General features: G+C 45.8%; 2 long non-coding RNA genes across 3 annotated transcripts in view; one reads left to right on the top strand and one right to left on the bottom strand.

Moving 5' to 3' along the window:
• Positions 1–12,250, top strand: part of LOC110741969 — a 14,886-nt gene extending 2,636 nt beyond the window's left edge. The window contains exon 2 of the long non-coding RNA XR_004180246.1: positions 7,245–12,250. This is a non-coding gene — a long non-coding RNA (uncharacterized LOC110741969). The remainder of the gene's footprint in view (positions 1–7,244) is intronic.
• Positions 2,998–11,779, bottom strand: LOC108583330. 2 transcript variants are annotated; one of them, XR_001897868.3, is made up of 4 exons: positions 11,671–11,779; positions 10,922–11,050; positions 5,397–5,693; positions 2,998–3,452 (listed from the first exon to the last, which is right to left on the bottom strand). It is a non-coding gene; the product is annotated as an uncharacterized LOC108583330 (long non-coding RNA). The 2 variants fall into 2 exon arrangements; XR_001897869.3 differs by having other exon boundaries at positions 10,922–11,100; positions 11,671–11,764.

Below are 12,250 nucleotides of genomic sequence, written 5' to 3'. Positions count from 1 at the left end.
TAGAATGCTCTGTGAGGATGGAAAAGTTCTGGAGTTGTGCTGTCTAATATGGCACCATCAGCCCCATGTAGCTCCTGAGTACTAGAAACATAGCTAGTCTGACTGGGAAATGGAACTTGTAATTTTATTTGAATTTAATCATACCTACCATATTGGACGGCGCAGGGCTAGGACATTTCAGCACCTTAGACAGCTCCCCTGTAGTAAGTAGCCCTTCCGGAAAAGGTGTCCCAGCCTAATTTTTTTTTAATTTTAATTTTTTTTTTTTTTTTTTTTTTTTTTTTTTGACGGAGTTTCCCTCTGTCGTCCAGGCTGGGGTGGAATGGTTCTATCTCGGCTTATTAGAGGCTCTGTCACCCGGATTCAAGCGCTTCTCCTGCCTCAGCCTCCCAAGTAGCTTGGGATTATAGGCACCTGCCACCATGCCGGGATAATTTTTGTGTTTTTAGTAAAGACAGAGTTTCGCCATGTTGGCCAGGCTGGTCTCGAATTCCTGAGCTCAGGTGATCTACTCTCTTCGGCCCCCCAAAGTGCTAGGATTACAGGCATGAGCCACCATGCCCAGCCCAGCCTCTTCTTGAACTTCATGCAAAATTATGTGCCCTGTTATAGTCTGAGGCCTCAGCTCCATGCTATCAGGTTTCAAGGACAGCAGCCACAGGATACCTATATGAGGACTATGTGAGAACAAAGTGAGATGTCAAGTGGGTGAGTGCTCTAAAGAGAGAAAAATTGATCATTCCAGCTGTACTGAATTCAGGTCCTAACAGAGACTCCCAGGAAGGAAGGGCAGATGTGGGGTCTTTTGTTCCTTCCCACAGAGGCAAGACTACTGAACAGACTCTTTGGGCCCTGATTTGCCCAGTACCTACACCTTCCTCCCCATCTTATTCCTAAGCTGAGAATGGCAAGTATGATGGTAGTCTGTCAGATCTAGGATCAAATCTTCACCACTCTCTGCTGTGATTCTGTGCTGCTCACATCCCTTGGGGTCTGTTTCCTATGTATAAAATGAAACCTCTTGTGAAAAGCTTTTTGCTCATTGATTAATTTAAGGAATGAATTACACTTAATGAAGCTTTGGATTTTATTAATAAAATGTATGGACATGTGTTTTTCTCTTGTTAGATAGGTACCTTGGTAACATCTTTGGTTTTCCCTCTGAGCCTACAAAGCTGACAACATTTGCTGCTTGGTTTTTTGTTTGTTTGGTTTTTGAGAGAGTTTCGCTCTTGTTGCCCAGGCTGGCGTGCAATGGTGCAATCTCGGCTCACCACAATATCTACCTCCTGGGATCAAGCGATTCACCTGCCTCAGCCTCCTGAGTAGCTGGGATTACAGGCATGCACCACCACGCCCAGCTAGTTTTGTGTTTTTAGTAGAGACAGGGTTTCACCATGTTGGCCAGGCTGGTCTCATACTCCTGACCTCAGGTGATCCACCTGCCTTGGCCTCCCAAAGTGCTGGGATTACAGGCATGAGCCACTGCACCCAGCCTGCTGCTTGTGTTTTACAGAAGAGTTTGCCAACCATACTCTGATGGCCTGGGCAGTGATGGAGGGTTTAAAGTGAGGGGTGGCCTCACCAGTCAGGGGTAAAAGACCCTCTCTACCCAATGCTGAGTGGAGAGTGATGAAGGGGGCAATGGGAAGCAGGAGAACTGTGAGGAGGTAGTGGCTTAGAGCAGGCTGAGGAAGGCAGGGCAGTGGAATGAAGGAAGCGGAAGCAGAGTGTGTTTTAGAGGGATATCTGGTTTCTGAAAATATCTAGCCCCATACCTGCCCCCTATACCACTGTGACTGCCACCCCACCATCTACCTCACCTGGCACCTCAGGCTCCATCACCTCACCCACTGCTCTGTCTCCACATTGCTTGGCCTCAGCAGCTACAGGGTAGGGGGCACCTGAGGTCTCAGTCCTGGGCAGAGGTCCCAGGTTGCTAGTGACTCTTGCAGAGACAGGTTTGTTTCCAGGGCCACTGCCACCTTCTCTTTGATCCTACACACCAGTGCAGCTCTAGGCTCCTGGCTTTGACTTCAGGGGCCCAGGCCTGGGATTCTGGAAATGAAGTACGGCTAATGAGCACAGGCAGCAAGGAGAGGGTGTGGTCACGGCCATACACACAGGCGCTCCTGGGACAGAGAGATACACCCAGGCCAGGCTCTTCACAAGCCTAGGTCCCACCCATGGCATCCCCTTCCCAAATTAAAAATATACATCCACACAAACACCTGTACATGAATGTTCACAGCAGTAGCATTTATAATATCAGAAGAGTTGGCAACAACCCCAACGTCTAGAATGAGTAAACAAACTGTGGTATATCCGTACAATGGAGTATTTTTTTTTTTTTTTTGAGACGGAGTCTTGCTCTGTCACCCAGGCTGGAGTGCAGTGGCACAATCTCAGCTCACTGCAACCTCTGCCTCCTGGGTTCACGCCATTCTCCTGCCTCAGCCTCCCGAGTAGCTGGGACTGTAGGCACTCGCCACTACGCCTGGCTAATTTTTTGTATTCTTTAGTAGAGACAGGGTTTCACTGTGTTAGGCAGGATGGTCTCGATCTCCTGACCTCATAATCCGCCCACCTCGGCCTCCTAAGGTGCTGGGATTACAGGCATGAGCCACCGCGCCCGGCCTACAATGGAGTATTATTCAGCCATAAAGAAGAATGAAAAACTGATACATGCTACAACATGGATGAACTCTGAAAACATGTTCAGTGGTAAAATGCCAGACACAGGAAACCACATATTGTATAACTTCATTTATATGAAGTATCCAGAAGAGGCAAATCTAGACACATAACGTGGATTAGTGGTTGCCAGAGGCTGGAGGAAGAGCAAATAGGCAGTGATGATAACAAGTATAAGGGATACTCACAAACCTGAGGTCACACCTGCACAGACAGGTGGCATCAACACATGCAGGACTGTCACGGTTGCTTCTGGACCGAATGAAGGAGGATGAATGCAGAAATGAGACAAAGACAAAAGGATCTGTTTGAAAGAAGGGGTCAGGGGGCTCCTTGATTCTAGGGAACAAGGGCCCTGAGCTTTTACAGCCCTTCATATTTATTAGGTAGAGTGAATAGGGAGGAAGGGGTAACTGTCAGTCAGCTATTTAACACAGGCCCACATGATTGCTTTCTTTGTTCAACAGGTTCTAGATGTTCCTGTAGATAACCTCAAGGAGCATGGGACCTGGGACATGACTGCCCCCAGCATTCCTTCTGGTGGCAGACACAGTTTGTCAGTTTGCCAGCATCTTGCTTTCATGAGAACAGTTTGCTGTTCGCTCATAGAGCCTCCAGTGGTATATTGAGTTGGTCACGACCCTCATTCCTTCGGCCTCCAACATCTCCCCCTTTTTGTTTTTGCATTAATTGAATAAAGGTAATTTCAGGCTGTGCAGCTTTCAATTGCTGGTTGGTGGTTCACCTGATCCTATAGACTATAAGCAAAAAAACAGAGACATAACAACATTATTCTTCTAAAAGAGACATTGAGGTTATGTTTAAGTAGGTCCAGGGGTTGAGGCTATCTAAGTCCTGCTGGAATTCTGTTTAAGCTTCTAAAAGAGGGCTGTTATTTTTGAGTTTGCTTATTCAAGTTAAGAATTTTACTCTGTAAGTTACTGATATCAAAAGTAATATTGGATGTAAAAGCTCCCTGCAAATGAGCTTTTACAAGGTTCCATGGATATTTACTTTGGTTCTATTCCAAATTGATCACACAAATATGAATATGATTGAAATGACAGTGCAATTGCTTCTGCAATTGCAAACTTTGTACCTGCTTTCCCAGCCACAGAACAGTAGTCTTTAACACTGCTACCTTTGTTTGTAATTCGGTATTAATTTTATTTTGAAGCATCCATGCCTGGTTGGCTGTACGTGTCCAATTTTCTACATATTGGGCTGTTTGAATAGAACTATGTAGTGCTACTGAGGACACCACAACCGAGGTTATTAGTGTGACTGAGATTACAGTAAAAATTACTATGTTTAAGGCTTTATGTGCACAATGAGTGAGCTGGGTAAGGAGTTTTACAAAATGTAAAGCAGGGGTGGCAGCCCAAGGTTTGGACAAATTGACAGGGATCCATAACCCAGGGATACGACCCAGAATTATTAGAGTGGGGATGTTGTGTGTTTGTATTGTGCAATGATTGAGGCAGTGATACAGTTGACAAGAGTCACAAGTCAATTGGGTGATGTTTACTTGGAGTTGCTCCTTCTTAGATGCTAGAAAAACATAGGAATTAAAAATACAAACCAGCCAGGCGTGGTGGCTCACGCCTGTAATCCCAGCACTTTGGGAGGCCAAGGCAGGTGGATCACCAGGTCAGGAGTTCAAGAGCAGCCTGGCCAAGATGGTGAAATCCCATTTCTACTAAAAATACAAAAAACAAAAAATAGCCTGGTGTGGTGGGCGCCTATAATCCCAGCTACTCGGGAGGCTGAGGCACAGAACTGCTTGAACCCGGGAGGCAGAGGTTGCAGTGACCTGAGATCGCACCACTGCACTCCAGCCTGGGTGACACAGCAAGACTCCATCTCAAACAACCACCACAACAACAAAAAACCCCACAAACCATAAATTGGTAATATTTTTTACAAAGGTGATATTAAAACTGTGTTGAGTAATATTACTATTATTGGATAATGTTCTGACCCAGATGCTGTTATTCATAAATGGGAGTGTTGCCTTCCATATTGATTCCTGAATTGGGCCTCTTTTTCCTAGATGACGCCACTAAGGTAAGGCTGGGCTAAAGCCTGTCCTGTGCCAAGCAAGTTGTGCAGTCAACTGGGGGATTGAATCCCAGTGTGATGTGGCGAAGAGGTGTTGAAGGTCCGCCACCAGTGCCAGTGAAGTTTGTGCCAAGAGATCTGATTTTCATCTTTCCCATCTAAATGGCCAAGGGAACCCCAGTCAATGTTTCCCATTCACACAGAGTTGTCTGGCCAAGGGGCCAAGACACTGGGTCCAAGGAGGGGGGTGAGAAATATCAAAGGGAGCCCATTCCGTATAATCAATACAATTTGAGTGATGGGGCCAGAAGTGATTGGTGAACACACCAGTAACATTAATGGAGCTGAGGCCTAATGAATACATAATTTTTCCGTGGTGATTTAACCATGCCTAAGATTGGACTGCAAGACAGCTGCAGTTGAGTGACATATCCATGGTGATACATAAAGGGAGTCCTTCCAATGGGGTGGTGTAATTGATGCTATTGTTCTGTGTCAGGGGGAGTTAGGGGTCCTGGTGCCCATGCTCCCTGATCATGATATATTTCAGGAGGAGCGTCACTCCAGAGTACCAATCGCACTGCTGGTGGGTTAGGAACATATACCCAATATGTTTCTGCCTCTACACAGGGGAAACATACCGCACAGGACACTACAGCTAGCATGGCCAAGAACATGGAGTCAGGGGTTTTTGCCTGACCCTGGCGCTCCAGCAGTTTTTCAGCTTCCTGTGTGGTTTTCTTGATCTGTCCCCATGTTATGGGGTTGGCTGTCATTGTGACTCCGGTCGGCCCTCGTTCTGTCTTCGCATTCAGATTCCGCTGGCTCATGGCTCGTACTGGAGGGAACAGGCCCATGGTTGAATACCATGGATCCCTCTGGTCTCCCATTCCATGGTCACACACACCTGGAGGGCATCCACACGGTTTGTCCATCTCCTGTAAAACACAAGCATACCCTCGTCCCCACGTCAGCAAATCCACCGGACCTTTCCATTGTCCCTCTTCCAGGGATTTCCATAACACTTTTGGATAAACTTGCCTCTTTTCCTCTAGCACTTGCCAGTGTCGTTCTGCTGGAGTCTTGCCCTCCATACCAGGAGTCAAACAATTTAAAGTAAACAAGACAGCCGGGCGCGGTGGCTCATGCCTGTAATCCCAGCACTTTGGGAGGCCAAGGCGGGTGGATCACGAGGTCAGGAGATCAAGACAACGGTGAAACCCTGCCGCTACTAAAAATACAAAAATTAGCCGGGCGCGGTGGCGGGTACCTGTAGTCCCAGCTACTCCGGAGGCTGAGGCAGGAGAATGCCGTAAACCCGGGAGGCGGAGCTTGCAGTGAGCTGAGATCCGGCCACTGCACTCCAGCCTGGGCGACAGAGCGAGACTCCGTCTCAAAAAAAACAAAAAAAAACAATAGTAGTAAACAAGGCTAAATGTAATTTTGTTTGAGGTGGTAATTGGTCTCCTATTCTCCCTTTTTGTTTTTTCAGCATACGTTGTAGTGTTTGGTGTGCCTGCTCAATAATGCCTTGCCCTCAGGAATTGTATGGAATTCCTGTTTTATGATTGATTGCCCACAATTGTAAAAAATTTGGAAAGCATGACTAACATAAGCAGGTCCACTGTCAGTTTTAAATTGTTTAGGGACCTGTATATGGGCGAATGATGACAGACAATATCGTCAGACATGACCAGCTGTTTCCCCAGTTTGGCATGTGGCATGTAATATATGGGAGTAAGCATCTATAGTTACATGAACATAGCGGAGTTTGCCAAAGGCTGCTCTCTCTCTATATGTAGCATTCATCTGCCAGATTTAATTCGGAGCCAAGCTTCATGGGTTGCATCCTTCCACGGGTGCAACACCAGGGATATGCTGGCAAGTGGGGCAGGCTTGTACAACAGCTCGAACCTGGCTGCGAGGCAGATGACACATAACGAGTAAGGGCAGAGGTGTTTTGATGCAGTAAAGCATGGGAAGCTTGGGCTTATTGAAATATAGAACTGATGAATTTATCTGCTCTATCATTACCTAGAGATAGTGGCCCAGGAAATTGCGTGTGAGATCAGATACAAGAAATATGAAAAGGGGCAGCATGAGAGCAAACAGCTTTCTGGAGTCTCAGAAATAGGTTGAGCAGTTCTGGTTTTAAGGTGCTCTTGACAGTGGCAGTTTTAATGCAACTAGCTACATTTACAACATAGGCTGAATTACAGACAATAGGAAATAAAGGTTGAGCTTTAAAACTTGAATAACTGCCATTAATTCGGAGTGCTGAACTGAAACTCTAGGGGTCTTTATTATTTGAGTATGTTTAAGTCCATAAATGGCTGTGCAGGTTTTGGAAGAGCCATCGGTAAAATAGGTCTGTCCACCTGAAATGGGTTTGTGATGAGTAATCACAGGGGGAATAAAAGGGTGAATTTTATAAAATTGCAAAATTTTGTCTGATGGATAATGGTTATCTATTATTTCTACAAAATCAGGGAAAGTGATCTGCCATGCAGTCGACACCTCCAGGCCTCAGCCTGTTGTTGGGAATCCAAGGTAACAATAATTTTATCAGGATAATATCCTGTAAGCATTTTTTATCTATGCCTGCCTATTATAAATTGTGTGACTAAAGAAAGATAAACTTGCAAATATTTTACTGTTTGGATTAAAAAATTCATTCTATTACCATTATAATTTTGTCTATGAATTGACCTAAAAGTCCTGCTGGAGAATGAGGGGTAGCAAGAAAAAACAAAAGCAAAGTCTTTTGTGGTTGTAGCCGGGAGGCATGTCGTTGCTGAAACATCTGTTCTACAAGCTGTAATTCAGCTTCTGCCTCCTTAGTAAGTTGCTGAGGGGAATCTAATGAAGAATCTCCTTGGAGGGTTTGATAAAGATGAGTGAGTTGATAAGGAGCAATACCTAGCATTGGGCGCAGCCAATTAATATCCCCTAATAACCGTTGAAAGTTATTCAGAGTTTGTAATTTGTTCTTACAAAGAGCTACTTTCTAAGGCTAAATACTTTTTTCAGTAACAATAGTACCTAAGTACTGGTATGGGGAGGTTGTTTGCACCTTTTCAGGAGCTATTTTGAGATTCCATTGAGTTAAAGCCCATTTTATTTCTCTGAATAACTGGTATAATACTTGATCTGTAGGAGCGACCAAAAAAAACATTATCCATATAATGAATGACGTAGGTGGTGGGAAACATATTCTGAGGCTCCTTCAATGCTTTTCCTACAAAATGCTGACATAACATAGGACTGTTGAGCATGCCCTGGGGTAATAAAACTTTTCATTGATCATGAGAGACAGGCTCTCTCTGATTAACAGAAGGCACAGAGAAGGCGAATTGAGGCTTGTCCTTCTTGTGTAATGGTATAGTAAAAAAACAGTCTTTAAGATCTATTACTACAAGAGGCTAATCTTTTGGAATGGCTGCTGGGGATGGCAGACCTTGCCGTAATGCACCCACTGGTTTAATTTGTGCATTAACTCTCAAATTATGCAGCAGTTGCCATTTTCCTGACTTTTTTGGGGTCACAAATACTGGTGAATTCCAAGCACTAACTGATTCTTTTGTACAGCCTGCATCCAACTGCTTTCTTACCAGCTGATGGAGTTGAGTCAGTTTCGCCTGTGATAGGGGCCATTGATCCACCCACACAGGTTTATCAGTCAGCCACTCTAGCGGCAAGGCAGTGGGTGGAGGAGAAGTATCAATGACCCCTATCAGAAATTCTGATGCCCTAGCCCTGTCCTATCCGTTTGCCCAGTTACTGATATTGGATTGGGGTTTCCCTGTAGGAACTTTCCCAAGCCTTTCCCACTCTGATATCACATTTCCTTCAATATTTTAAATCCTGGATTATCAAACTTTTCATTTGTGAGTCTCATATCCCATGCTGTAAGTAAATCTCAGCCCCAGAGATTTGCAACATAAGGTTGAAAAGTACATGGCTGTCCATCTGGACCGAGACAAAGTAAAATTTCAGCACTCTGTTGAACACTTTGAGCTGTTCCTACTCCCACTAAGGATGTAGAGGTTAATTGCAGGGGCCAAGATGGGGGTCAACTGTTTTTGGATATTACTGAAACATCTGCTCCCGTGTCCACACGTCCATAGCACTTCTTTCCTTTAATTTGCACTGCACAGGTGGGTCAATTAGAAGCTATGGGTTGGGATAGGTAAATTTCATGTGTAGTTGTACTCCCAAATTCTTGATTTCCTGTTTTCTCCTTTTGTGAAGAAGGGCGTAATTTGCAGAGAATAATAATAATAAGCAATAGCTGAGCAATATATTCCCCAGGTTTAAAAACCCAAAGATGTTGTGACATTACAATTACTTGAATTTCTCTTTCATAATCAGAGTCAACAATCCCAGGGACCACAGTAATGCCCTGTAAGTTAAGATGGCTTTGGCCTAAAATTAATCTTTTATATCCTGTTGGCAAAGGTCCCCAAATGTCGGTGGGAATTTTGGTGGGTTTCTCTCCTCCAACTAACGTGACCCTTTCTCTGACTGGGCGATCTAATCCTGCACTCCCGGGTGTTCCAGAGGAGAGGGAGTCAATGTTCCTCCAGGAACCCACCCCTGTAGCCGGGTTGTGGCCTGGATGGGGAATGCCCTCATTGTTTGAGGGGCTGGGCCCAGGCCCCATTTTCATTTCCTGACAGCGGGGTGCCATTCTGATGAAATTTTTAGCAATATTGATTAGCCCAATGATTTCCTTTATTATGGCAAGGGCAGAGTCCTGGTGTTTGTGTGTGTGTGTGTGTGTGTGTTTGGGGAGGGGGCAGGTACTGCATTATAAGATCCCTTCCGCCTAGAGGTCTGATGGCATTCTTTTTTGAAATGTCCAATTTTTCCACAGTTATAACATTTTCCCACTTTAGGGCTCAACCCTTGGCCCTTTTCAGATTTGTTCACTACTAAATTAGCCATTGCTTGAGCTAACATTGTTGAACGATGGAGTTCAGTTCCCACACCTCACAGGCTTTGAGAAAATTTCCCAAGCTCTTTGTACATCTCACAGGTGCTAACGCACATTTACAATCTGCATTTGCATTTTCAAAAGCTAGGGTCAAAGTAAGCATTTTCGCAGCAGCAGTATGAGGAATTTGACGCTGCACTGCCTGTTGTAACCATGCAATAAACTGTGCATAGAGCTCTTGTGATTTTTGCATGATATGCGGAAAAGATTATACTGGGGCCCCTTTCTCAGGAATGGTGGCCCAGGCATGCTTAGCAGCCAAGGCACACTGATGGTAAGCGGCATCTGGAAGTGCAATTGTTGCACCAGGTCTGAATAAGAGTCACTACCCAACAGCATTTCCTCTGTAATGTTCCCATGTCCAGCGGCAAGATTCTGTCTAGCCTGGTCTGCACACATTTCTTGCCAATTTAAATTCCATGTCAGATATGCACTAGCGGACAAACAAGTGCAAGCTAAATGCTTTATATCCAAGGGTGGGAAGCACACAGCGCTGAATACAGATTCTAACAATCCTAAAGTAAATGGGCTCTGTATTCCATTAGTAACCACACTAGCTTTTAATTAGTTCAATAATTTAAATTTTACTGGAGTGTGTTCATGAATAAACTGCTATGGATTATTTGGATCAGGCCTTAAGGTGATAGGAAAAGCGCAAGGTCCTAGTGGCTCGCCAGCTATGGCTGCAGCATGCAGAATTTTTTGTATTGGGATCTCTATTTCTGCTACTGGGGGCAGTACAGGCCAGTTCTCATCCTCCCTCTCCTGTTTATCATTTTCAATAGGCGCTGTTGGTGAGACAAAAGATTCTTTCCATTTTTGAGATTCAGAACATAGCTCCTGCTGTCCAGCAGAATAAGAAGGGGACAATGGCAGGAGAACAGTACAGACCAAACCCCAAGCAGAGAAAACAGAAGGAGCCACTTTAAGAGCTTTCTGATAAGCTCGTTTCAATCCTTCTCCTACTTGGTCTCAATTTTCCACAGCCAGGGTACCTGTCTGCAGAAACCATGGGTTATGTGTAATAACCTCCTGTAAAAGCTTAATGTTTGAGAACTAACCTGAGCACCAGATTAAGTAAAACTTTAAGCAGCTGCACATAATGTTGCTCCTCAAAAGACAAATTCTGCCCCATGTTACCCTGATTCAGAAACTCCTCAGGGAACTGACCTTATATTCTCCACCTGCAGACTCTTCCTTCCAGGGGTTCCTAGTTCCTCTAATCAGTTTCGCTTTCTCTGCTCTGGCAGACCTTCCTCGTTCAGGTCCCTGGTCGGGCACTACTTGTCAGGGTTGCCTCTGGACCAAATGGAGGACGAAGGCAGAAATGAAGACAAAGACAAACGGATCTGTTTGAAAGAAGGGGTCAGGGGGCTCCTTGATTCTAGGGAACAAGGGCCCTGAGCTTTTACAGCCCTTCATATTTATTAGGTAGAGTGAATAGGGAGGAAGGGGTAACTGTCGGTCAGCTATTTGATTTAACACAGGCCCACATAATTGCTTTCTTTGTTCAACAGGTTCCAGATGTTCCTGTAGATAACCTCAAGGAGCACGGGATGTGGGGCATGACTGCCCCCAGCATTCTTTCTGGGGGCAGACGCAGTTTGTCAGTTTGCCGACATCCTGCTTTCATGAGAACGGTTTGCGGTTTGCTCACAGAGCCTCCAGTGGACCCTCATTCCTTCGGCCTGCAGCACAGGACCCTCCCCTCCCAGGGGCGCATAAGCGGTGACACCTGGCCAGACACGCGAGGTAGCGCCCTCACGCACCGCGCGCGCCTCTGCCCGCACCCACCGGGGCTCGCGTTTCCCTCACGGTCCCACCCGCCCACTCGTTCACTCCCACCGCCAGCACTCTCAGGCCAGGGCGCCTGTCCATCCCTCACAATCACCCTCGCCGCTCCTCCACACACCACTCACCACTGAGGCAGCCTCCTCAGAGAAGGCCCCGCGATAGTCCGCACGCCCGGCCGCGTCTTACACACGGCCGCCAGCACTTCCGTTACGCACTTCCGTCCGGTGGCCAGCGGCCGCCCAGGACTTCACCTCCCAGAAGGCCCTTCGCTTTCCTGCCTGGAAACGGGCATGCACGGGAATACAAGGCCTTTTGGGAAATGGAGTTCCCAGCGCCGCGGGGCCGGAAGGGGAGCGCGGGAGCTGCAGATGGTCAGCGCACCTAAAGGGAAGTATATTGACATCCATGGTTTTATATGTTCTTTGAAATATACAGCATATGTACTTTTTTCTTGCTCTACGCGCACACATGTACACGCATAGATATAAAAGTATATCGTTTGGAGATATTTCCCCCCCCCCCGAACCTTGTATATCCTTAAGCAGATGTCCCTTAAGAACAGGTACGTTCTTCCACTCACCCAAGTAATGACATTGAAGCCTGTACCCAATCCCCAGTCCGCATGCTAAATTCTCCAGTTGTCTCAATGTCTTATGTAGTTTTCATCTTTTATTCAAGCACAAACTAAACACGCATTACACTCTA

The sequence above is a fragment of the Papio anubis genome, chromosome 20, assembly GCF_008728515.1.
Source record: "Papio anubis isolate 15944 chromosome 20, Panubis1.0, whole genome shotgun sequence".
In the NCBI taxonomy this organism is placed as follows: Eukaryota; Metazoa; Chordata; class Mammalia; order Primates; family Cercopithecidae; genus Papio; species Papio anubis.
Note: the sequence above shows the minus strand (reverse complement) of the source record. Positions and strands in the feature narration are given on the sequence as shown.